Source organism: Ceratotherium simum, chromosome 5 (genome assembly GCF_057802395.1).
Source record: "Ceratotherium simum simum isolate JZ-2026a chromosome 5, ASM5780239v1, whole genome shotgun sequence".
In the NCBI taxonomy this organism is placed as follows: domain Eukaryota; kingdom Metazoa; phylum Chordata; class Mammalia; order Perissodactyla; family Rhinocerotidae; genus Ceratotherium; species Ceratotherium simum.
Window position 1 is genome coordinate 82,197,180 of NC_141904.1, and position 24,095 is coordinate 82,221,274.

The 24,095-nt window shown below is 50.5% G+C and overlaps 1 non-coding gene and 1 pseudogene across 2 annotated transcripts in view; both read left to right on the top strand.

Moving 5' to 3' along the window:
• The window catches only part of LOC147917119 (EF-hand calcium-binding domain-containing protein 12-like), a 33,195-nt pseudogene extending 12,699 nt beyond the window's left edge, over positions 1-20,496 (top strand). Inside the window, exons 4-9 of the transcript XR_015552284.1 lie at positions 7,291-7,742; positions 9,963-10,145; positions 11,894-12,050; positions 14,635-14,831; positions 16,516-16,729; positions 19,815-20,496. The product of XR_015552284.1 is annotated as an EF-hand calcium-binding domain-containing protein 12-like (transcript). The remainder of the gene's footprint in view (positions 1-7,290; positions 7,743-9,962; positions 10,146-11,893; positions 12,051-14,634; positions 14,832-16,515; positions 16,730-19,814) is intronic.
• Positions 20,497-23,937: 3,441 nt separating this feature from the next.
• Positions 23,938-24,077, top strand: LOC147917120 (small nucleolar RNA SNORA7). Its single transcript, XR_015552412.1, has one exon. It is a non-coding gene; the product is annotated as a small nucleolar RNA SNORA7 (small nucleolar RNA).
• Positions 24,078-24,095: the final 18 nt, after the last annotated feature.

Consider the following 24,095-nt stretch of genomic DNA (forward strand, 5'->3'; position numbering starts at 1 on the left):
TTATTATTGTCGCATCTTATTCCTTCTTGTGTTGTGAGTTCGTGTTTAACACAATGAGGTTATATTTATGCTTGGTCCTTACCTTCCCTTGGTCTTTGGTTTTATAATTAAGTGTTTGCTAATCTATTTTGATAGAGGACTGCAATTTTTCTGGTTTTGTCGACCTATTTTCCTCCTTGTTCAAAATTTTCAATCCCCTTTCTCTTTTTTTTCCTCAGGGATGAGGGCCTTTTTGAGCACTTCTTGTAGTGGGGGTCTTGTGGCAATGAACTCCCTTAGCTTTTGCTTATCTGGGATAGTTATTATTTCTCCATCATATCTGAAGGATATTTTCACTGACTAGAGTATTCTTGGCTGAAAGTTTTTGTCCTTCAGAATTTTGAATATATCGTTCCACTCTCTCCTAGCCTGTAAAGTTTCTGTCGAGAAATCGCCTGAGAGCCTGATAGGAAATCCTTTTTATGTTATTTTTTTTTTTTTTGTCTAGCTGCCCTTAATATTTTTTCTTTGTTGTTGACTTTTGCCAGCTTTACTACTATATGCCTTGGAGGAGGTCTTTTCATGTGGATATATTTCGGAGATCTATTTATTTCATTCACTGGTATTTCCACTCTTTCCCCAGGTTTGGGAAGTTCTCAACTATTATTTCTTTGAACAAGTTCTCTGCTCCTTTTTCCCTCTCTTCTCCCTGTGGAATACCTCTAATCGTTACGTTGGACTTCCTAATTGAGTCAGATATTTCTCGGAGAGTTTCTTCATTTCTTTTTAGTCGGAGTTCTCTCTCCTCCTCCATCTGGAGCATTTCTGCACTACTGTCCTCAATATTGCTAATTATTTCTTCCATATTGTCAGCTCTGATGCTTAAAGCTTCCAGATTTGTCTTTATCTCCTCTATTGTGTTTTTCATCTCTAGGATTTCTGATTTTTTTTTTTTTTATAGTTTCAATCTCTTTTGTGAAGAAACTCCTGATTTCATTGAATCATCTGTCTGTGTTTTCTTGTATTTCATTAAGCTTTTTTGTGATGGCTATTTTGAATTCTCTGTCATTAAGGTTATACATTTCTGTGCTTTCCGGGTTGACTTCTGGAAGCTTATCATTTTCCTTTTGGTCTGGAGATTTAATATATTTTTGCATAGTGCCTGTCAGTGTTGGCTTACTTTTCCTCATAGTGAAAATATATGGTCGCAGTTTCTCTTGCTGCCGCTGGGTGGGGGTCAGTGGCTGTGTATTCTGGCCCGCCTCGATCCTTGTGCACTCTCATCAGTTCCTGGCTGATCTGAGGCATGGCTGAGTGGAGGCTGCTGGCGGGGGAAACATGGGAACAGCTGGAGCTGGAGCGTGGGAACAGCTGGAGCTGGAGCGCAGCTAGGCCAAAGCAGCTGGGGCTCAGGTGCAGGTGGGTTGAAGCAGCTGCAGCTGAAGTGCTGCTGGGCCGAAGAAGCAGGAGCTGGAGGGCCACTGTGCTGAAGCGCTGGTCGGGCGGGTCGGGTTGAGGAGGGGTGCTTACTTTCGCCTCCCCGATCTCAGAGGTTTCTCGTCTTGCTGTTGCTCTCTGCTCTCCTGGGGGGCTAGCTTGTTGAAACTACCCTCGCAACAGTTCTGCTCCCTCTGTAGGGGGATCCCCACAGGCTGTGAGGGGTCTTGGAGAGCGCCAGTTTTCACGAGGCGAGCCGCCCCTCCCCCTCCTCTGAGAGCCCTGTGGTCTCGGTCACTGGGTCGCAGTCCTTGGGGAAGGAAGGGAGCTCCTCTTACCTCCTTCCACTTACTCTGGGGATTCCAGCACCTCAGTCCTCGGGTGTAGGGCTGCCTGGGTGCCTCATACATCCCCTGTGTTGTGTGAATAGCTTCTGTTGCAATATGAACGTCCTTTTTGTTGTGTCTTAGAGGGGGAGAGTTCAGTGGGGGAAGCTCACTCTGCCATGATGCTTGCCATTTTTTTAATTGATGTCATAATAGTTCATAACATTGTGAAATTTTAGTTGTACATTATTGTTTTTCAGTCACCATATAAATGCATCCCTTCACCCCTTGTGCCCACCTCCCAACCCTCTTCCCCCTGGTAACCACCAAACTGTTGTCTCTGTCTGTAGGTTAGTTTATCTTCCACATATGAGTGAAATCATTTGGTGTTTGTATTTCCCTGTATGCCATTTTTTAATACAGGTTTTATAATGGTGTAGCTCAAATACTGAAACATTTACCTTAGAAAGAACTCACCAAACGAAAAAAGTCCTAAGTTACTAAGTCTCAATTACCAATCGCCATTTTAGGGCATAATTTGAAAATTAAATTGATTGACTAAATGAAAAATAAATACATTGCTAGGGAACCTTCCTTTGTTGTAGAGTGGATTGTGAACAGAATGAGGATACAGTGTGCTATGGGGCTATTTGGTTGTTTCCACTTTAGTGAGCGAGTTTCAGTTTTTAGAGAAGGATGGATTTTGACCAGAGAACAGGACAACTGGCCACACACAACCCCAAGCAAACATCCCCTTTATAACTTCCTATCACATTTTTATTTAACAGACATCAAAGTAGCATTCACTAAGTGCAAAGCTTTGTGCTGGAGAGAGGCACTAAGATGAAAAGGCTCTGTAGAGACCCTCACAGGGAGAGAGAAAGGCACACACAATAATGGAAGGGAACAAAAAGGGTAAGGTGTGAGGACAAGATACCCAAATATGCCAGCTAAGAGTCTAGAGGGACCCCTGAAACCCTGGCCGCAGCTGGGGTTGAAGGATAGGGCAAGCACCAGGCTGAGGGCATCAGGTGTGGCAGGGCCTGCTGTCAGATCCTCTGCACAGCATCTCCATCAGGAGTGTGGGCCTGTGTGGACACAGGGGGAGGGTGCTCAAGCCCTCAGCCAGGCCTGGCTTGTCCTTTTTCCTGCAGGTGAAGTTGCCTGACCTCTGTACCTGTTTCCTCGTCTCTTTAGAATGGGACAGTGTAACTACCTCACATGGTTATTACGATTATTAAGTTAATGCATGTAATTGCCTAAATGGAGCCAGGCTTGCACAAGTGCTGCTTTCATGTGGCCCATAGTGACTACCTCAGGTTGTTGAGCAGGTCACAAAAACAATGCCTTTCAGTAAAGGCAATACTTTATGCAGAGTAACCGCTCAAGTGTTTGGGTTTTTTTTTAACTTCTTTTATTGAGACACAAGTCACATAACATAAAATTCTTTTAAATTGTACAATTTGATGGTTTTTGGTACGTTCACAATGCTGTTCAACCATCATCACTAATTTCAGGACATTGCCGTCAGCCTAAAAAGAAACCTCGTACCTGTTAGCAGTCAGACCCAATGCTCCCCTCTCTCCAGCCTCTGGCAATCACTAATCTGGTTTCTGTGTCTACAGACAGGCCTATTTTGGGCATTTCTTATAAACAGAATCATATATGTGGCTTTTTGTGCCTGGCTTCTTGCACTCAGCATAATGTTTTGAAGGTTCATCCGTGTTGCAGCATGCGTCAGTAGTTCTCACGAGTAATACTCCCTTGTATGGATAGACCACATTTTATCTGCTTATCAGTTGACGGACATTTCAAGTGTTTATTATTAATACTCCAGAACTCAGAGCCTATAATTCCAAACCATGGCAAAGCATACCAAAAACACTGCCTCTATTTGGCCACGGCTCACTCGGGTTCCTGCAGTTCTCCTGGAGGAGACAGGCCTGTTGTTCGGATGAGAACACTGAGACCGAAAGACGGGGAGACTGGCTGAAGATCCTGTGCTTTGTGGGAAACCCGGGGATTTATGACTCCGGATTCGGGAGCCCCTGGGCCAAACTAAGAAACACTGTCTTTGGCCGAGCCCGGAACTTTGCACCGCGGTGATCGCCTCGCGCCCCTCCCGGGAGCGGCTAAAGGAGCGGGGTCGGGGGCGCTGGGGCGGAGGCGGTCCGCTCCCGTCGCCTCGGCGCGCGGCGGCGCTCAGCCAGCCTGAGCTCAGCCAAGCCCGCGGGGCGTCCGGAGTCCGGGCAACGGTTGCTTCTCAGCTGGGCACCTTGCGCGTCTGGCAAAACTGGGTGCTCTGGCACCCCGACGCCGCCCGTGCAAGCAAGCACACACGGACGCGTACACGCGCCGCAGCGCCCGCCCCCAGCGCCGCGGCCATGGGTGCTGCCTATGAAACGAACGAGGATCTGTTCCCATCGCTGCCCGGTAAGCTCTGTAGGCCATGGCGGGAGGGGGTTATTTATCCTGAGAGCACCGAGAAGCCATTTCAGTGAAGCCACTGAAGGGTTTCAGTCGGGGGGAGTGGCTCTTCTGGCTGAGGGCGGGTCCTGGATTTGGGGGCGGGCACAGTGGAAGCGGTGAGACCAGTGAGGAGCATATTCTCAATGTTTCCATGGTCTGTAGGGTAAAGTTTAAATCCGTTAACGTGGCATTCGAGATGGCTCCAACTTTATTTCCCATTAACCTCCTCCTTCACACACAATATGGAACTTGTGGAACTATTTAGTGACTCTAAAATCCCCAGACCCTACCCCCTACCTTTCGCCATGCTGGCCCCTCTACCCCTTGTTACCCAACTCATTCTTGAAGGCGCATGTCAATGCCTCCTCCTCCATGATGACCTCCTGGGTTCCTCCATTAGCGCTTCTCCCCAGACTAAGAGCATCTAGTTACCCTTCTGGTTACTCCATCTTGTTCCATGCCAGTGCACTGTTGTCGGGCCCCCAGCCTCGTTTGGATCTGCACCCAGCCAGCACCAAGCACTGGGTGATTCTCAGTAAATGCTGGTTTGATAAGTGACTAAATCCTCAGCTGTACCCAGCATCTTGTCCTCAGGGAAATGATAAATGGATTATTGAGAAGTACTCCCTTTTGTCCACACTGATGGACAGAATACTCTTATTATTTTCTGACTATGAAAGGAACACATGAGCATTGTAAGGAGACCTAACAAATGTTCACTTTGTGCCAGGCTAGGCACTGGGGATACATGGGAACTAAGACACAGTCCTTGCCATTGGGAAACTCACAGGTTGTTGGGAAAGAAAGACTCAGAAAGCATCTTCATCCAGAAAAATATGGTAAATGCTGTGATGGGGCTAAGCATGGCAGCTGTGGGGACCCAGAGGGGGCACGAGGGAGGGGCTGAGAAGGCTTCAGGGGATGCTGATGCCTGAGCTGAGTCTCGGAGCAGCAGTAGAGAATAATCAAGTGAAGTGGGGGAGAGAGAAGAGCATTCCAGAGAGAGAAAACAGCACAGTTTGGGGAGGGCAGGGCGGGGGGACCAAGGAATCACAGTCAGCTCAGTTTGGGTACAAGTACAAGGTGAGGCAGAAGGAAGGAGAGAAGGAGCCCATTAGAGAGGCTGGCAGGGGTGGGCAGGTCAGGTGGGGCCAGGTTAAGGAGACTGAACTTGATTCTGGAGGCCATTGGGAGTACTAGAAGGGTTTTAAGCAGGGGAATTGTGGTTTTAGAAGGAAAATGATGATGAGAATATTTTTAATAATATATCCCTTCTGAATTTTAGAACACTCCCATATCTACTATTCATTTGATCTTCATAACAGCTTCAGGAGGTAGCTAGAGCAGAGTTTACAACGGTTTAGACATGAAAGAAGGAGACTCTGTGAGATTAGGTGACACTTTGGGGGTAATATCAGGTAATTGCTCAGAGCTGAGCTCTGGGGCCAGGCTCTGTCCCAGCTCTGCTACTAATCAACCGTGTGACCTTGGGCCTCTCTGGGCCTTAGTGTCCTTATCTGTACAATGGGTGTAATCACAGAGCTGACTTGTTATGTCTGTCCATTTGTCATTCACTCATTCACCAAATAATTAGTGAGCTCCCACTATGTGTTGGCACTGTGGAGGTGCTGGGAGCAGGGAAGAAAAAAGATGAGGTCCTGGTTCACAGTCCATTGGAAAACATAAACATCAACCAAGTAATTGCACCAGCAGTTTCAAACACAAATGTCTGCCTGAACCAGGCACTTAATGAATGAACTGAGCTGCACGTGAGATGACAGGGAATGGTGGGGACTACAGCAAGCCGGAGAGGGCATGCCCCAGCCTAAAGTAACTCAAACTGGAAAATTTTAAGCAATATGTCAATCAAAACAGGACCCCACACCTCATTCAGCATGAGGCATGCCAGTTGGCACCCCCTGATTTACACACTTGTGATAAGTGGTCTGAAGGAAAAGTATAGGTTGTGTTATGCAGAGGTAACATGAGGATATAACAGAGCCTGGGAGCTGGAGAGGTAACATTTGGCCTGAGGTCTGGAGGATGAGGAGGAGTGGGGAGGGGATGGGTGGGGGAGGAGCACTCCTGGCAGAGGGAGCAGCATGTGCAAAACCCTGAGGCAGGATGGGCTTGATCCTTCAGGGAACAGAGAGAAGGTCAGGGCGTCTGGGATGTAGTAAGGAAAGATAGGCGAGCGATGAGACGGGAAAGGTTGGCAGAGGAGGGCCATGGGACTTTATTTTGAGGGCTCTGGAAAGTCATGGAAGGGTTTCAAAATGGGTGATGGGTGAGTATATAAAAAAATAATAGTGGCGCACTTACTATGAACAAAGCAACTAAAATGGACTGATTCTAAACATCACCACTCAGTAAGGTAAGTACCGTCATTATCCCCATTTACAAGTGAAGCAGTTGAGACACACGGAGGATAAGTGACTTGCCCTAGATCATGCAGCCAGCGAGAGGCAGGAGGACTCAGACTGGAGCATTCTGGCTCCAAAGCCTCTATTCGTGACGGCGCTACACTGATCGGATGATCAGACCAGATCAGAAGGGCATTTTAAAAAGATCCTTCTGGGCCGGCCCCGTGGCTTAGCGGTTGGGTGCGTGCACTCCGCTGCTGGCGGCCCGGGTTCAGATCCCGGGTGCGCACCGACACACCGCTTCTCTGGCCATGCTGAGGCTGCATCCCACATACAGCAACTAAAAGGATGTGCAGCTATGACATACAACTATCTACTGGGGCTTTGGGGGAAAAAATAAATAAATAAAATCTTTAAAAATATCCTTCTGATTGCCAGTAAGGAGTATTGGGAGTCGGGGCGGGGATGGAGTAGGAGTAGAATCTGAGAAGGTTAATTAAGAGAAAGCATATAAAGCCCTTAGCATAGTACCTGCCACTGGGAGTGCCCAGTCACGTAGGATGCAATTATCTTCATCATTTTAGCAAGGCGCCAGTAAAGCCGGGCCTGGAACCCAGGTGCCCTGATGCCCAGCCTGGTGCTAAAGCAGTTTTCCTTCCTGACTTCTTTAGTCCTCTTCCTGAAAGGAATTCACCTCTTAACCCTCTTCCCCCAAGGGCTCTGCCAGTCTGAGACCTCAGCTGACGAAAATGCCAGCAAGGACCCCATCTCCGATCCTGAACGGGTCATTGCCCACTGCTTCAAGCAGTTTAAGAAGGACTTCCACCTGCCTCGAAGCCGCCGGCGGATCATCATCTTGCCTCAAAAAGAGGATCCCATACCCATCCATCCCATGCCCCAACCCCAGGCTCCGCTACAGCCCATCTCCAGCTTCAAACCCCTGGAAGCTAGGGACGTCCGAGAGCAGCCGGAGGACACAAAGACCTGGCTGAGCCAGAGGATGAAGCTTCGTGAGGACCTGGAAACCTTCGGCAACTTAGAGAGGTGGCTGCAGAACAAGCCCAGCCTCACGCCTTCAGAGGCCAGCGTCTTACAGAGGATCCACAAGGAGCGCGAGGCCCAGCTGACTTCTGCCAGAGCCACCGAGGTGACAGGCCCCATTTGCCAGGTGAAGACACTGAGGGGTTAGGCGCATGCTGTCATTTCATTCCCTTGGATTAGCAGGATGGGGACTGTTCACCCCACTTGACAGAAGAGCAAACAGAAGTTTGGGAGAAGAAAGGGAGGTGAATTGGTTATCTAGTGCTGCGTGACAAACACCCCAAAGTGACTTGAAGCAACAAATGTTTATAATCTCACTTGTTTCTGAGTCAGGAATCTGGGAGGAACTTAGCTGGGTGGCTCTGGCTCAGTCTTTCATCTCAGGATGTTGGCCTGGGCCACAGACATTTGAAGGCTTGACTGGGGCAGGAGGAGCCCCCGCCCTCAGCTGGCTTGCTCCCAGTGCTGTTGGCAGGAGCCCCAGTTCCTCACCACACGGACCACTCCATAGGGCTGCTGGAGGGTTGCAGAGTGACAGTCCGGGAAACAGCCAGGAGGAGGCTGCAATGACCTTTATGACCTCGTCTCAGGAAGTCTCAGTTTCAGAAGATTTACACTATCACTTCCACCATATTCTGTTTGTCAGGAGCAAGTCATTAAGCACTGTCCACACTTGGGAGGGGGATTAGACTCCATCTTAAAAGGGAGGAGAGTTGAAGAAGTTGCGGCTGACCTTCAGACCACCCGGGGAGGGGTGATCCTTGGCAGCCCCTCTGTGGGGCAGTCTTAATGCTCACTGGCCGTTCATTCATTCACTGGCACGTTTGCTGAGGGCCTTTATGTGCCAAGCAGGTGCTCACGGGGCTGCTGTGAGGACCACAGCTGGGAGGGTGGGAGAAAACGGAGGATCCCCTTTTGTAAGCATGGACACAGAGGCTCAGTGAGGCCAGTGGATTTTCCAGATCCATGGAGAGAGTAAATGGCAGTCAGTCCCCAAGTCCTCATCTTCCGACTGCTTGCCTCTCTGTGACATTTCCTTGCAAAACAAACACTTGAAATTTCTCCCAGTTCAGGTGAAGCTGGGATAAGAGGTCACGTAACCTGGGTTTAAACCCAGCTCTGCTACTTCCTAGCTGTACAGTCTGGGCCTCAGTTTCCTCATCTGTTAAATGGGGATAACCATTGTGCCTACTTGCTAGGGTTGCTGGGATGTCTAAATGGATTAATTTCTGTAAGGTGCCTAGCACAGTGCTGGGCACATAGTGGGCACTCAATAAACGTTTGCCGTCTTTAGTATTATCGCAGTCTCATCAGCGTCATTTGGGTTGGCCCAAACACTTCAGAGTCAGTCCTTGGTGTAATTGTAGTGAAAACCCCAAGTTCATGGGTCTAACACACCCTTTGCTGCCAGCATCACAGCATCCATGAATAAACACTGGACTTGGGTTAGAAACCCAGCTCAACTGCTTACCTGCACTGTGAGCCTGGGCAAGTCACTTCACCTCTCTGAGGCTGTTTCCTCACTTGTAAAACAGGAAAGTAATACCTGATACCTAATTCACAGCATCATTTATTCATTCAGCAAACAACTACTGCCTACCTGCCTAGGGCCTGGGGCTTTGTTCAGTACCAGGATGGGAGGTGAGGGTATGTAGCTAAATACAACATGGCCTTGCTCTCCAGGTGTTCGCACGTTAGTGAGGGAGACAGACACATCAGATTAATGACTCTACTACAGTTTGCTACAGGTCATTAATAGAGGTGGGTCCCAAATGCTCCAGGAGCACAGAGGAGCTAAAAGCTAGGGAACAGGAAGGCTCTTTGTAAACTGTCGAGTGCCGCACTGAGGTAAGGGAGGAGTATTCTGATATATTCCCATTCACCTGGAAGTGGAGGAGGAGTAGGCTGTGGACGGGTATGGAAAGAGGGCAGAGTCTTCTAGGCAGGAGGCCCGCAGGAGCAAAGCTGGGAGGTGGAGGAGAGGGGAACCCCGTCGGGCTCCGGGCAGGGGCGTATATTTTGGTGCACTGAGAGCCCAGTGGGACTGTAATAGTGACTGGTCTGACAGGAGAGATGTGGATACAAATGAAACTAGCTCTCACATTGTCCAAGCCTCTGATTTCTGAGGGGAAAATGGAGGCCCAGAGAAGCGGTCTCCCAGGTGTTCTGTGGCAGGACACGGCCGCCCCGGGCTTGCCAGAATCCAGTGCTCTCTGCACTCCATCTTGCTGTCTGTTTAGAGCCGCTCAGCCCCCCTCTCCCATTTCTCTCCAGCTCTGGGGATCTCGTGCCATCGGCCTGTCTTCCCTGAACTCTCCCCTCTGCCCCACTCTCTTGCCTCTTTCAGAAGAAAAGCCCCCAGCCCCCCTGCCAACTGTCCCAGCTCCAACTGCCCAGGCCCTCCGCCCTGCCGGCCTTGTACTCCTACCTGCGTAGCCACAGGATCAAGATCCTGGGGATGTTTAACAAGGTGGCCTGCGGTGAGAACCAGAGGATCTCCAGGGAGGACTTCACTGAGGCTCTGAAGGCGGTGAGTGCCTCCCGCTCCCTCAGGGCTGGCCTGAGTGGGGAGGGCGTCCATGCACCCCCCACTGCTGCCCCCTCCTCATGTCCTGGACACACTGAAAAGTAGACACAGGGAGCTCAAACGATCAGCTTTATTACTTGTAAAGCCAGATGGGAAAATGTGGCTTCACCTGTGGCCACATCAGACGCCTAAAACTCCCCTTGCCCAGGTCTGACCTTGAAAGGTCCTACCTTTGTGGACAGTGTGCAGAGCTGAGCCATAAACAGCCAGCTGCCTGGGGAATCTTGCCCATCAGACCCCAGAACCGAGCAAAGAGATTGCTAGGCCTTCAGTTCTGCCTCTAGAACCTTCTAGAGCTTCTCCAACTCTCACTGGCGAATGAATCACATAGGGGTCTTGTTAAAATGCAGCATCTGACTCAGTGCCTCTGTGTGAGGCCCAAGATGCTGCATTCTGACGAGCTCCCCGTGACGCCCATGGTCCTGGTCCACAGACCACGCTTCTACTGGCCAGTCACAAACTGAAGTTAATTGTAAATAAATAAAATAAAAAATCCAGTTCCTCAGTCACACCCACCACGTTTCGAGTGCTCAGTAGTCACATGTGGTGAGTGGTTCCTCTGTTGGACTGTGCAGATGTGGAACATTTCCATCATTGCAGAAAGTTCTGTTGATCTAGCAGCGGTCTGCCTACTATGGCCCAGGGGTCAAACCGAGTCTGTCTCCTGTTTTTGTAAATAAAGTTTTATGGAAACATAGCCATGCTCATTTGTTTGTGTGTTGTCCTGGCTGCTTTCATCCCGTGAGAGCAGAGTTGAGCAGTGATGACAGAGAGCCTATGGCTCACAGAGCCTAAAATCTTTACTGTCTAGCCCTTTCTAGAAAAAGTTTGCTGACCTCTGGTCTAGATGAATTAAGCTTTTATTTAAGCACTGGACTTGGGGTTACAGCCTTTAAGAAAAACTTTAGGCAGTTTGCTGCATATTTTATGAAATATGTGAATCCTCACTGGTTTTCACACCATCGTTTTATGACACGGAAGTGTCTGAACAACCTTTCAAGGCATTTAGAACAAAAGATAGAGGGTCTTGAATCTGCCTGACCAAGAAGATGAAACACTAAATCGTTTCGCACCAGGAGAGTTCTGACCTTCTTTAAGGAAAGTTCAGTGGGCAATGACTATGGTCTAAAGCAGCTGAAGAATTATATTTTTATATTTCCTGTAAAACTTTTTCTTGTATATTCGCTGTTGCTGGCCAGCATCATCCTCCGCCCAAGTTGCTCACCCTGCTTATCGTATTGCTGATCCGATTTTACTTCAGTGAAGGGAGGCTTATGTGTCCCTCATGGGCAAGGATGATAGACACGTGAAATCCTTCTTCACATCCAGCATGGGAAAGCGGGGTGTGGCATGGAGTGATTGGCATGGAGTGAGGTGGGAGCCCAGAGGAAGAAGTAGCAGACTCGGCAAAAACGGTGGCATATCTGGACTGGGCTTTGAGGGAGGGATCGGAGTTTGTCAGGCAGAGAGGAAGCGCCTGAGTAAAGGCAGGGGGTGAGAAAGTGCAGGGTGTGTTCAGGGCCCGGGGAAGAGCTCTGAGCTGCTGTGGCAGAGATCTTGGGTATGAGCTGGGAGTGGCTGCAAGTGAAACTAGATGGGGCGGTGGGGCTAGGCTGGCAAGGCCTTGGCTGTCCTTGCAGGACGTGTGGATTGGAGCCTGCCCACCCTGGGGGCTTCCCTTCTCTCCTCAGGTCAGAGTCCCTCTGACAGACCGGGAGGTGGAGGATATTGTCATCTATCTCAGCTCTCTGGGGACGCACAGCAGCATCACCCTGCATGCCCTGACCAACACCTACATACAGTGGTGTTTGGCTGAGCAGAGAAGTGCCCTGCCAACTGGAAGGGAGAGTACGTACCCACTCCCACCCCCGTGCCTCCGCTTCCCCATCTGGGGAGCAAGCCTGGTGGAGGCAGCCTTGGCTCACTTCCTGAGTGTGTTCTCCAACTCTGGCTCACCGTAGGTGGGCCAAGCCTCTGGAACTTCTATGCCCGGGGGTCAACTAAGGAGTAGATATTTTCTTGAGTGCCCAGCCACTGTGTCCATTCAAAGATGAATGAGGCCCAGCCCTTGTCCTTAGTGTAGGATTCTCAAAGGGTGGTTTCAGCCCCCCAAGCCCACCTGATACACTGACCAAACAAATAGCAAGCCTTTCCATTTGTATATAGGCCCAAGGCCTTCTTACTATTAGTCTATATGTTATTGATAAAAAGTAAACTAAAGTTCAGAAACCAGAATTAGCACGTTTAGAATTTACTGGAAAGTTTACTTTGGTATTTTACTCTCAGGGATATTAGTAGGGCTGCTGTAAACAGTTGTATATGTTGTGCACAGCTCAAGTTCCATTTGCCAAGCCGTGTGCTCGTGGAGCTACATCTGTCCAGATGAAGCACAGAGGCAAATTAGAAATGGACTAGCCATAGCTCTTGCTATGAATTTACTCTACAACACAGGGTGCATCATGGTTCTTTAGAGTTTAGTGCCATTGTTGTTGTAAAAAAAAAAAAAATTTGAACAACTACAGATAGAATTCAAGCCCTCCCTTGACCACTGTCCACCATTCCAGATCCCTCCCCAAATGTAACCACATCTTTCTTTTTCTAAATGAAACAAATCTTGCTTTGCCCCCACTCGCCAGGGTGGCGGGAATGAAATTTCAGACATTGGGTGGGGTGGTGCTCCTCGTCCTCCCTGTGGTCATGTAAGAGCCCTAGGGGGGCAGTGGAGGGGTTTCCTTACATGGGTGAAGATTTGGGAGGGCCTCTGGAGTTCACGGTCACACTGAGCTAGGTGCTTGGCATCCTCACTGGTTGGTTCTTTTGGAGGCAGCAGGCAGCTCCCATAGAGTCCATTCCTCAGGCCCCCGGAGCGTCACCTACAGCGCAGCACACAGATTTCCGACCTGTAGCCTCGACAAGCCCTGGGCAGAGGCACCGTCACCCCCAGGCAGGGTCTCTGCCCATCTCAGAGTCCCAGGGAACATGAGCGCCCCTACAGTCGCCTCCTGCACGCGTCACCACCCCCACACTAGCCATCACCCTTCGTGTCCATCCTCAGGGTCATTCGAGTTGGGTGTCATTTCCCACCCATGCTCTTTTTGCCTTTTCATTATGAATTACCAAAGCGCGTTGATATCCATGTAGTTGGCTGAGAGTCATTTGGTGAATGATCACTGTGCGCCATGATGGGTATTTGCAGCAAAGGTATTTGGGGCCTATCATTTCCCAATGAATAGACTTGAAGCCAAGAGCAGGTATTTGCTTGAATGGTGCTCTCTCAGGATCATCACGGAGTTCTTTTTCCCCCGAGAGCGGCAGTGGGTAGAGGAAGCAGACTTGGGTATCTCTTGCTTTGCCTAAAGGGGCAGCAGCATCAAGAGTCTGGGCACCAGCTCACAGAGAGGAGGTGGTAGCATTTGGGGCGTCCTCTGTGGGCTGGGAGGCGTTACCCCAGCATCAGCTCAGTTTATCCTCAAGTCCCCAGAGTTCAGGGCTGCCATTCACACTTTAGGAGGAGGGAGCTGAAGCTCCGGGAGGCTGACTGCCTGGCCACCGTCTCAACACGGGAAGGCAGCGGGGCCAGCACTCCATCCCAGCCCAGGACAGTGAAGGCCTGAACCAGGGCAGGGGCAATGGGGTGCTTTCATTCACTCGGATCTTTGTTGAGGACCTACTGTGTGCCAGGCACACTTCTAGGAGCTGGGAACACAGTAGTGAAGAAGCCAATGCCCCTGCCTTCAATGAGCTTCCATGTAAAGGGTTAACCAAGACGATGTCCAGTAGCGATTAATGCTTTGAAGACAGAGGACACAGTGAGGGGTGGTCGTCAGGGAAAGCCTCTGAAAAGCAGCCGCTGGAGCTGAGAGCTGAGTGACTGAGGAGGAGCCAGTCTGGGGAAGGGCATCCTAGCAGATGTGACCTCAAAGGCCAAGGCCCTGAGGCGAGAAGTCTTCCGGGGACAGAAGAAGTGCGGGGGGCTGGGTGGAGTGAGTGAGGGCTGGGCGTAGGAGACGGGGCAGGTGGCCGGTCAGCTGAGGCCAGCTCCTGAGGCTGTGCAGATCAGGGGCAGGACTCGAGGTGCTGTGGGAAGCCAGTAGAGAGTGTTAAGCGGGGAATGAGGTGATCTGGCTTATATTTTTTGTAAGTCCTATTTGCTGTTTGGTGGAAACAGGACTCTAGAAGGTGAGAACGGCAACAGGAAGGCTGGGTTCATGGACAGGTGAGGGAGGAGGCGGCCCGCTCTAGGGAGGCCCAGTGGAGCCGGAGAGCAGGGACACCTTCAACGCACATCTCAGATGGCGCTGACCAGACACGTAGGAAGTGAGCAGAGGGGTGGCCCAGTGCCTGCTCGGTGACGGTGGGTAACTGCTTGGAGGATTCCGTGGCTTGGCACCCTCTCAGTCTCTCCTTCTTTGTCTCGTTCCTCCGACTCTAGAGTATAGATCTGCTGAGCACAGAGTTTCCCCACAGAGTGCATCTCAGAAGCAGAAGGGCACTTTAGCCCCAGAGCCTCCCAAGATGGATCCACTGACTGAGCCCGTAGTCGATACCCAGCTGGAGGCACGGCCCATGACCCTGGAGGAGATGGAGGACGTCGGCAAGTGGTGCAGAGAGAGGAGGCGGCAGAACAAGGTACCCCCGCCAGTGGGGGAGGGCACTGGGCTTGGCAATTGGACAGGCTTGGGTTCCAGTCCGCGGCACCTCCACCACCTTCTAGCTGGGGGAACTCTTGGGAGCGGGCTTCTTTACCTCTCTGTTCCCTCATCTGTTCCTTCATCTGTATAACAAAAACAATACCTACCTCACAAGGTTTCTGTGAAGATGAAATGAGATAATGTTTCTGAAAGTACTGAGTTCCCCTCCTCCCATTCTTTAATTATGACTTTGCCTCCTGAGACCGGGCTGCGTCTTCATCACAGCTGGAATTCAAGCGCCTGGCATGGGGCCTGGCCCTGAGTAGGCACTCCAGAAATACATGACCAGTGAAGGAAGGAAGAACTGATTGTGTGAATTAATTCATCCAGTAAACATTTGTTGAGAGCTTGTAATGTGCTAGGCACTCTTCTAGGTGCTCTGAGAACACAACAGCCCCTGCCCTCAGGAAGCTGAGTCTAGTCAGGGAGGCAGGCAATATTAATGTAATACCAAATACATACATATTTTTATATTATCTATAAATATGAAGACATAATAAAATGTTCAGTATTGGTAAGTGCTATATCAACTAAGATCTGATTCAATTGCATGACAGGAAAACCCAAAATGTTAGAGCAGGGATCGGAAACCTTCCCTGGAAAGGGCCAGATAGTAAATGTTTTAGGTGTTTCAGGCCGTGTTGTCTCTGTTGCAACTACTTGACTCTGCACCACAGAGCAGCCACAGACGACACCTAAACAAATGAGTGTGGTTGTGTTCCAATAAAACTTTATTTATAAAAAACAAGTGGTGGGCCAGATTTGGCCTATGAGCTGTACTTTGTGGATTCTGGTGTTAGAAGCTTGAAAAAGATAGATTTTTCTTTCCTTGTAAATAAATCAATAAATAAGAAGGCCACTGGGCTGGCCCTGTGGCTTAGCGGTTAAGTGCTCGCGCTCTGCTACTGGCGACCCGGGTTTGGATCCCGGGAGTGCACCGACGCACTGCTTCTCTGGCCGTGCTGAGGCCGCGTCCCACATACACCAACTAGAAGGATGTGCAACTATGACGTGCAACTATCTGCTGGGGCTTTGGGGGAAAAACAAAAAGGAGGAGGATTGGCAATAGATGTTAGCTCAGAGCCAGTCTTCCTCAGCAAAAAGAGGAGGATTAGCATGGATGTTAGCTCAGGGCTGATCTTCCTCAAAAAAGAAGAAGGCCACAAGTGGCTACACACTCCTCAGCCCTCTTCTGCCTTGCTCTGTCATCCTTAACAGTAGCTTCCACCTGAAAGTCACAGGTGGCTGCACTTAATTTAAATTCCCACGCAGCCAAACACGTGAATGTAATGTTTCAATAGGATGCCTCTAGCGCATCTGTACTGTACTGTACCGGATACATTATACAGTCACGTGTGCACGTCCGCGTACAGGGCTCTGCACACAGAACTGCGTGCGTTGACCATTCAGGTGCTCTTCAGGGGTAACCTTGACCATGTGTGATTTTTCTCCCGAGTCACTGACTGCAGAACCTGAACTTCGGTCCCACCGTGTATTCTTTGCCATTGCCCATTCTGGGGGCTGCATGGGGAGAGGCAGATAAGGCTCAACATCTGCCTTCCAGCCAGGAGGAGAGAGATAAAGCGAAGAGAAGTGTGTGGCAACCTCTCTTCTCTTTACAGCTCAGGATCCCCTCCATCGAGTACACGGGGCAGTGCCGCCTGGTGTGCAGTGGGAATAAGCGCATTGACGACCACTGCCTCCCGTCCACCATCCAGGGAGAGATGAACGAGCTCATCAACAAGTCCCGCATGAACGACCTTCTCGTCTACCTGAAGTGCCAGGAGCTCTGTGGGTACTATGGCCTCCCGGTGACAGAGGACACCCTCATGAAAGGTAAGGGCCTTGGTGGCTGGCCCTCAGGAGGATGCCAAGAGGGCCCAGAGCCAGGGCGAGGGTGGTGTCCACCTGAGGCTTGTCCTTCCCAGCCAACATGCACGCAGCCAGGCTGCTGTGGCCTGTGGTGGAGACACTGGGAAGAAGGAGGGGAGGAGGGAGGAACAGCCCAGCCTGTTTTGCTGATAGATGAGATTTCTAGATCTCAGAGGTCCACAGGCTCCACAGGCCTGGGGGTCCGGGTTCCCCAGCTGAGCTTGGTGAGCTGGCATTTTAGAGCAGGAAGCTCCCAGGACAGGAGTTTTGGGTGAGGGAACCCTGAGGTTGAGCATAAAAGAACAATGCCAGTTTCAAAGAGGGAGATTTGGTAGAAGTGATACTGCTAGGCTGTGTTGGGCATTTCCAAAACCACCTCCCTAGGCCAGGCCAGTTTCTTGATTCTTCTGCAATCCTGAGGTAGGAATGCTCCAGGAGACACTTTCTGCTGAGGCCCTTTGCTCTCCGCTCAGACAGCAGGACTCAACCCTGAGATTTCCACACTGGTTCCGCCCTCTGCTTAGGGGAAGAATTGTGTCTTCACATATCCAAGCAGATCTGAACCTTTCACATCTCTGGGTAGAGTATGTGCTTCTGAGAGATGGGGGTGGGGGAGTGCCCAGCTCCTGATGACCATGCAGCAATGCTGGCATCCCAGATTTATGAATTTATAAATTTAATGGGCAGGTCCCTCACTGTGCTTTAAAAACATGAAGGAGCAACTGCACTTGAGGGAAGACGTTTTCCCATAGGAACTTTGCAAGGAGGAACTGTGGTCATACTGGGAAAGGTGGTTTTCTGAGAGAGGGGCACACAGAGAGTGGTGTGACTTCCCTGAGAATAAGAGTTAACAGTCACAATTAATTATTTCCATCTTCTTCCCAAGAGGGAGGGGAACAAGTGCTAAATGTATAGGGCCTTGGGTCTTGTATTAGTCTGCTAGGGCTGCTGGAACAAAGTACCACCGGCTGGGTGGCTTAAACCACAGACATTTATATTCTCACAGTTCTGAAGGCTAGAAGTCCAAGATCAAGGTGCCGGCAGGATTGGTTTCCTCAGTGGCCTCTCTCCTTGGCATGCAAGTGGCTGCCTCTTCACGTGATCTTTTCAGTATAGACACCAGTGTATCTGATGTCTCTCTGTGTCTGCAAATTTCCTCTTATAAGGACACCAATCAGACTGGCTTAGGGCCCACCCTAACAGCCTCATTTTAGGTTAATCACCTCTTGAAAGGCCCTACCTCCAAATACAAAATCTGAGGTTCCTGGAGTTCCAGCTTCAACATATGAATTTGGGGGGAAACAATTCAGCCATAACAGGTCTATACAGGGAGATGTGGCCAAGGGCCTTCAGGAACACAGGCCAACCAATCTAAATGGTCATTGTCTCTCGCACCTGCTGCACACCCCTCACTTGGTGGCCGCTTGCTGCTCACCTGGGCTGGGAGGGCAGCCACAGCAGGAGATCCTGCAGCTCTGGACACTGACTTTTCACCACATCATCCTTTTTTCCTCTTTCCCTGATTGTTTCCATCCCCTGGTCTTGGCTAATGGTGGAGCTGCAGCTATGTCCTCTAAAATGCAGGCAGGCTTGCCAGGCACCCCACACTGCTCCTGTGGGTTAGGTCTTTCCTCTGGATGTGCCCCCTTTGTCTGTCCCCACCAGACTATCAAGCCCCTACTGATTCTCTCCACCACTGGTTTTTCCTAGCTTCTGGGTCAGTACATGGGTGAGCCTCACCTTCTGCAGGATCTCACATTCATGGGCACACAGGAGCAGCATCCATGGGCGGGCTTCCTTTTGCTTCTGATTGGTCTAGATGGAAAAGACTCTAGTCCACCACTCTCCTGGCCACTATCCATTGGCTGTCCTTATGACACACGCGTGATCTGTTGGGGGCAAGAAGCGCCAAACATCAGGACTCCCAGGTCTGTGTTCTAGACTCGAGGTTGGTGGGCTCTGACTTGAGGCCTCAGGCTCATGGGCCAGAATTCTAGATCATCATGGCAATTCTCCTCTTCCCAGTGAATATAGCTTTATTGTTTTTCTCTCCCTTATTTTATAGATAATACTTGGACACTTAATTTTTTAAAAAAACAAAAATAAAAATCCCCCCAGCCTGAGTTGACCGCCATTAATATTTTAGTGACCTTTCTTTCACAAACCTTTTTCTTTTCCATTTACACAAAATTATTTATGTAAATCATTTTTAAAAATCATGTATATATATTTTAAAATGTAGTTTTAAAAATCATTTTTAAAAGTTACCTTTTAAAAGGTAATGCAGGTAAATAAAAGGTAAATTAAAAAATACCTTTTTAAAATGTTGATGTTGCACATCTCCCCTTCCCTCTCCTTTCTTCTCATCTGCCCAATCCCTGCCCTCACCACAAATAACCAACATTAATAACCTGGAGTGTAACCTTCCATCACTTTTTCTAGAACGTGAGCTATTTGTGTGTTACCATCTTAGGATAAGCACTGCTCAATAGTTGCAGGAAGATGGAGACCTGGCCCAGTGTTCTTTATGTTCTCAGTTCTTAGAAAGGTCTCCCGCAGATATCTGTGCGACTGATTCTAGACAAGGAGGAAACTGCCATCAGCTAGGTCTCAGTTAACCTGGTGAAGTCTTGGTGCATCTCCCCTCCTCCTTCCGGGACTCCTGACCAGGACGCCCCGCAGGCTGGTGGTGCAGGGTGGGCCTGCTCCCTGCCTCGGGCCTTTGCTGACCTGGTTAGAAAGAAGCTCCCTCATCTGTAGGCCACTCAGCAGCATTGTACCACCCCCGTTTCCTGATATCACACTATAGTTACATGCTGTGTCACAACTGGGGGAAGCTGGAGATAGGATCTAAGGGACCCTCTGCACTATTTTTGCAACTTCCTGTGAATCTGCAATCATTGAAAAATAGAAAGTTTTGAAAAACGTATGTAAGAAAAAATCAAACAAAAATGTGAATTTATTTTTAAAGAAGTCCCCCTCTGCCCCAAAAGTTCAGGGAGGAGAGGGGTCTTGGGCTGATGGGCCACATTTCTCTGGCTGCTCACAGCCCTGCTGTACCCGGGAGACAAGATCCTTTTCCAGAAGGACCCGGTGTGCCAGATCCGCCAGCCTGGAGGCTACTACTCGGACTTGAAGAGCTTCGGCCCGAATCTGGGCCTGCGCAGGCCCCAGGGCCGCAGTGAGCCTGCGGCTAAGACGACTGACAAGCTGAGTGTCAAACCCCCTTCTTCCCCTGCCATTTGCTCCTGCCCCGCTGCTGTCCCCTTGGCTGAAGGGGCTGGGACGCTGACAGACATGGGGTGTCACGTTGTGCCAGTGTCTGTGTCCTAACCCTGCATGTCCAACCCAACTGGTCATCATGGACTGGCCAGTCCCCAGTGTCTCCCTGGCGCATGTCTCAGGCTGCAGCCTCCTCACTTCAGCTCCCCCACAGCTACCCTCCTGACCAATTCTGACACGATCTCAAGCTCTCTGGAAAAGACTAAGAGGGTCTCCTTAGAGAAACAGGGGAGGCCCCTTCACAGATCATGGGCTGGGTGTCGGGCCCTGCAGAGGTCAGTGGTGGCACCCGGGCTACTCCCTGAGGCCCCGTTAACCTGGACTTCGCCTCTCCTGACAAGATGCCTCCCTTTCTTCTCCACTAGGAAAACGCCGACAATAATAAAGAGAATGTACTTTAAGGGGTTTGAGCAATTCATCAGGCTTGTTGCGATCACCTGACTCTGGAAGAGGGGAGGGTGGGAGGGAGATGCCTGGGACTCTGCAGCTTGCACGGTGCTCCTAGCACAGCATCTGGGACTCAGTGCCCAGGAGCTGAGAGGCTGTAAAACAACAGTTAGAGTGTCAGGCAGACCCCACTCTGGGTGTTTTCGTGTGTTAACTCATGTACATCCTCTCAACACCCCTATGAAGTTACTTTTAGCATACCTATTTTACAAGACAGGAAACTGAGGTACAGAAAAGTTGAATATCTTGCTCAAAGTCACACACCTATTAAGTGGTGGAGCAGGGATTTGACCCCAGCTCTGCCAGCTCCAGAGGCTGTCCTCCGAACCCCACATTAAAATGCCTCCAGAGAACACATGGTGTACACTTAAGAGTTTGGTGTTTAGAGGCAGCAGATTGGAAGTCAAGCCTGCACTTGGCCACTTGTGGACTGTGTGACCTTGGAGAAATGACTTAGCCTCTCTAAGCCTCCGGGTCCTCATTGGTAAGGTAGAAGGGACAACAGAACCTACCACAAGGAATTGTAGTGAAGACTGAGATACCGAAGTGCTTAGCACAGTTCTGTGCCTGCACTCTGGTCACAGTTGGTTTGCTCCACTGAGAAGGAGCCCTGGACCTGGCCTGTCTGCCATGATGACCTTCCCTGTCTTCTTCTTTTCCAGGAAGCTGAAGGCGAAAAAGCCCAGTGGTCGGCAGTGAACCTCCCCCAATTACTTCTGGCCGGGTCACCTCCTGGACAAGCTGCAGCTCTACCTGCCGTCTGTGACTGTGGACCAGACTAGCCCCACGCCTGCTCGGCCGCCTACCACCCCAACCACTCCCGGCCCATTAGGAACAAGAACTATGGATGTGCAGTTTTTAAAGGTTCCTCTTTGCTGACTTCTGCCCTTTTGAAATAAACCAAGTTGGAGTTTTTTTCATGTCACCTGTGATCCACCTGATGTGATTTCTTGCTCAGGAGCTGTGGCCAGAAGGGTGTTTGGAAAGCTGGGGTCCTGAGCCTGGGGGAATAGAGCAGGCACATCTCCTGTGATGTTGACAAGGATGCCTGCATGGTACCTCCAGCCTTTCATCCTGGGGTCTCTCCCCCAGGGGGAAGCAGTAGGCAGTGTGGGTACCCCTGTGCTTTCCTCTGTGAAAGAAGTTGACAGCATGTCCTTTCACCCCCAAAGGCTGAGCCATTTGCATCACTACTTCCAAATCTCTAGGGTCGTTCACGATTGGAAGCATGTTCTCTGGTTCATGAGCCCGTCACTTGATCCACCCACCTGACCCCCTCAAGAGCTTTTCCTTCATAACACGCATCACGTGGACTGCTGTTAGCACAGTGCTTCCAGGATCCGCTTCCCATCTGACTTCCCACAGGCCGAAGGATAAGCAGGATCCGTGAGGTGTGCTACAGTCACGGACACAGCGGGGTTTTAGTCTTGCCAGCTGTGTGACCTCGGACGGGCCATTTCACTTCACTTTTAGCCTCACCTCTCTGGTCTCCTCCAACTCCCCTTCCCTTCACAGTCAAATCTCATGAAGGAGTTGTCCACACTCGCTTCCTTCCCTTCTCACTTCTCATTCAGTCAGCAACACAATCCGTTGAGCTTCTGTCTCCAGCTGGCCCCTGGAACTACTTGGTCAAGATCACTGATGACACCTGTATTACGTTCGAGTTGTGGAATCAAGGGGCATTTTTTTCTCCTGAAATTCGATTTTCACAATCTTAAAAACAAAAGCGAAACAAACCAAGAACAACAATGAAAAACTAGGCAGTTTAGCTTAATGGTTAGAAGTGTGGATTTCTGGAGTCAAATCTCCAAACTTCACTCTCTACATATGTAAAATAGGGAAAATAATAGAACCACCTCAGAATTGTGGGAAGGATAGTAAACCCCATTGGATGACAGCTGTTATACTTTGATTGCTGTTTAAATTCACGTGAGGGAATCATTGGGAAGTCTTTGTTTTGCTCCCTTTTGGCCACTAAGAGGCGCACTTTGAAGCAGAAGAAACGCGGGGGAAATAACCTGAAAATTGGATTATTCTCCGGCGGAGCGGTACCGACTCCTGGCGGAAGCGGATGCCCGCCATCAGGTCCTAGAAGCTCAGAAAGAATTCCAAATTTTCTACGCAGTCCCAACGGCAGGTATGAAAAACGTTCAGTACTACTCCCGGATACTACACCCTAGGAAGACACAGGCAGCGCTCGACTTTTTCACTGTTACTTCTCTGACGTGTCTTGATTTTCTTTGGAGGACGGAGATCTGGAAGCGCTCGCTGTTCCCTGCCAGGACCTGAGGGCTGAGTCCCGTCAGCCCTCGCGCGCCGCCTCGCCCTCTCTTCCTCGCGCTGGCCCCCGGGCGGCCGCGGTCTGCGCTCGGTGAGTCCTGACGGTTCCTCGTCCCCGTCTGTTTGGTCCGTGTCGGGTCCCATCGCCCCCTGGTGGGCAGGCCTGTCCTTCAGCGGTCGCCTCGGTGGGCACCGTCCTTGTCGGCTGGCTGGAGCGCGAGCAGGAGCAGAGCGAGGCGGCCGGCGAGTGGCTGAAGTTCGCTTGCCGGGCGCTTGCCCTCCTGGGGAGGCCGCTAGTCCCGGCCCTGGGGGCGCGGGGCGCCTGTTGGGGCCGGACTAAGGAGGCCGCGGAGCGCCCGGGGGTTCCGTCCTGACGGCCCTGGACTCGGTCCTCGGATCCATCACCGCGCTTGGTGCTGTCTGCCCACGTGTGTCCTTCTGCTTCCGCTGCCCCACGCGCCCTCGCTCCAGTGTCGGGGCCTGGGGCTGCTGCTGCGGCGGGATCGCCGAAAAAAAAAAAAGAAAATACGAGCTGCGAGGCGGCTCGTTCCATTCACAGAAATTCTGGTAGCGGGTCAGCACTTCTGGGAATATGAAACCGCGTCCTTGTTTTCGAGGAAATCATGGCGCGGGGCGCGGAGGGAGTCATTCCCTAATTGAACACATGTTCATTGAGTACCTACTGTGTGCCGAACAAAGAAATTCATCGCTGAGAAGAGAACAAAAAGTGGCTACAGCAGAAGAAAATAGGGTAGCTGGGAAGGCCACCTTGAGGAAGGTCACTGTTACGTTGATACTCAGATGAGCTCCAGGTAGAACAGTATGTTCAGACCTAGAGGCGTTTTAGAAGCACATCCTGGTTTTGTATAGCGTCTGAGCATACTGCAGAGCAGCAGCACCCTGGGGGAACAATAGGTTTCTATTTACTGACCCTCTTGGTCTGGGCACTGCAAGCATTCAGTGTGCAATATCTCATTTTACAGGTGAGAAACTGGACTCGGGTTCACGTAAATTCCCCAAGGCCTGCATAACTAAAAGGAAATGGGACCATCTAGGGGGTGGGACACTTTGTGGAGTGGTATCTGTTGCCCCTGTGAAGCTGAGAACGTTTTAGGTCAGCTCTTGGCGTTCCTTCTTGGCTTTGAGTGGGTGAGGTGACCCCTCACCTCCCAGGATCGCATCTGGAGAGTGGCTAGTACTCTGCCAGCTTCGGAGACGGGAGGGAAAGCAAGCCTGGCAGAGGGACTCATTCCATTCCCAGCTGTCTCAGTAGCTGGTGACTGGAAGACACTCCGAAACAATGTTCAAGCCCTGAGCAAGA